The sequence below is a fragment of the Castanea sativa genome, chromosome 1 (assembly GCF_040712315.1).
Source record: "Castanea sativa cultivar Marrone di Chiusa Pesio chromosome 1, ASM4071231v1".
Classification (NCBI taxonomy): Eukaryota; Viridiplantae; Streptophyta; class Magnoliopsida; order Fagales; family Fagaceae; genus Castanea; species Castanea sativa.
The window spans coordinates 43300232-43302500 of record NC_134013.1 but is presented as its reverse complement, the minus strand read 5'-3'; positions in this window follow the sequence as shown (position 1 = coordinate 43302500).

The window sequence follows — 2269 nt, the reverse complement described above, 5'->3', positions numbered from 1 at the left end:
GAGTTCTTCCTAAAACTGAAACCTCTGAGGTAATTTTGGAGCTATTCCTAAAATTGGTCCTGCCTCAGAATGGAGTATTGGCTGCCTTATATAGGCTGGAGGGAGCCTTGGATGCCATCTGGAGATTGCTGGAATCACGGGAGGTGAAATGCTTTTACTGAGGTGAAAACTCTTTCCACCGAAAGCAACAGTGATTCTGAATGATTATGTCTGTGAACAGTAACTTTTACTATTCATAAATAGTGACTTGTCCCCTTACTTTTCCGGAGTACTGTTCATCTATCACTGTTGGATGAATAGTAATCTGTCGGGGAATCTACTGAGTGCTAGTACTGTTCATGATGCGGGTACTATTCAAATCAGTGGCTGGTGCTGATTTTGAATAGTAACCGGATTGGAACCTTATCCTGAGTTGCTGGTCAGGATAACTTAGTCAGTATCAGGAGCGTCTGACGGATATCCATCATAAGGATCCCATGGGGAATCGTCATCACAATTATGCTCGTGATACCTGGCATAGTGATTGCAGAGTCCACAATACAGGAGAGGTTCATGTACAGGCTTTTTCCCCGTAAGAAATTCCCTAGGACTATCAGGACCAAGTTTCTTGAGATTTCTGATAGCAAAGTCATATGGTCATCTTCCAAAAACATAGATCCTATCTGTAGAACCTATAAAATGGTAATCTTTCCATATATCTTGGCTGATATCAAGAATTTGGTTGTTGAAGTAGTTCCTCCAGCGTTCTACTAGAGCGTTAGGGTATTTGTATGAAATATGTGTGTCTCCTTCATACCATGGGCCCTGATAAGTAAAACCATTGATAAGGACAAGATGCTTTAAGGGGTGAACCTCCATCCAGTTATCTCTGTCCCATTTTGGTAGAGTACTCCAACATCTGATAGAAACAAAAGGATTGTTGATTTGTTTAACAGCATTTTGGATGATCTGGGATAGTTGGCTGATTTGGTCATGACTTGTTAGCTTGATAAGTCTGATGAAACCAGATTCAAACATTTGTGAGAGCCAAGCAAATTCTCTTTCATCATCGTCTGTTCCGTCTTCATAGTTGACCAAAAGTCCCGAAAATGGATGTTTGTTTTCATATACTCTGGAACTGCTTCCAAAGTATTCTTCTCATTTGGCTTGCATGAGAATATTATCAATATCATCTAAATCGTCTAGATTAGGGATAGTGGTTGTAACCAGAATTTTGAAATGTTTAAACCAAAGATTCAGAGACTCGTTCATAGCCTTGCTTCTTAGAATACAAGATTGTAAGTCTGAAGGCAAGTTGGCAGTGGCACTTCTTAGAGTAGCTCGAGCCTTAAGACTGAGCCTGGCATAATCAATGCCCATGATAGTCATTCTATCCATTGAGTGGATATCCTCTTTGCCAAAGAGTTGACTGGTTAAGACCTCATTCATAGTCTCAAGGTTAACTAGGTGAATTTCTAGTGCTCTGAGGGTTTTTTGGAAAAGGTCTTGGTTTTTTCTAGTGTAGGCAAATTGAAGGTTATCAAGGAGACATTTAATGGAATAGGGTAAGTCTGTATATGTTCCACCATTGAATTGTAAAGTCCTAGATAAAACTTCCTGTAAAACAATAGCCATATCACCACTGGAATATGTCACTGTTGGAAGGACAGATTCCTAAAGGGATATTGATCCTCTATGGCTGGTAGAGGATGCACCTTCATGCTTTACAAAAGACTGTCCCGCTGGTAGTCTTTTGTCTTGAGGATAGCCCCTAGCAGGTACTTTCCCCTTGCCCTTCTTCTTTGCTGAAGAAGTCATTGTCCACTTATTAGTGGTATTAAATATTGCTCTCTCTCTCTATCCTGCCAAGAAAGGTTTGGATCATTTGAGACTTTCAAATAATTGTTAAAAAACCTTTCGTTTTTAAAACTGATGGATGCAGAGATGCAAATATTTTCATGATGAATGCATGATGATAGCTGGGACCGATTGGGGTCAAAAGAATCATTAATGGAGATGACAAAATCAAGGTGCTGGTCTTGATTGTGAGATGGAAGGGGTTGGATGGTGACAGTACTGAGGGTTTTTGATATAGAAGCTTTCTGGAGGGAACTAACCTCCTAGGGTTCGGGGCTTCTCATGAACTCAAACTTGACAGACTGACCAAAGGGATGGGTCGTGATACCTTCATTTTCTGTGATGAAAGTGTATAACAAACATAAGAAAGGATTTCCTAAGATGACCTTATCTGTCATGTTTTTAACAAGGACAAATTTGGTTTTGAAGGATA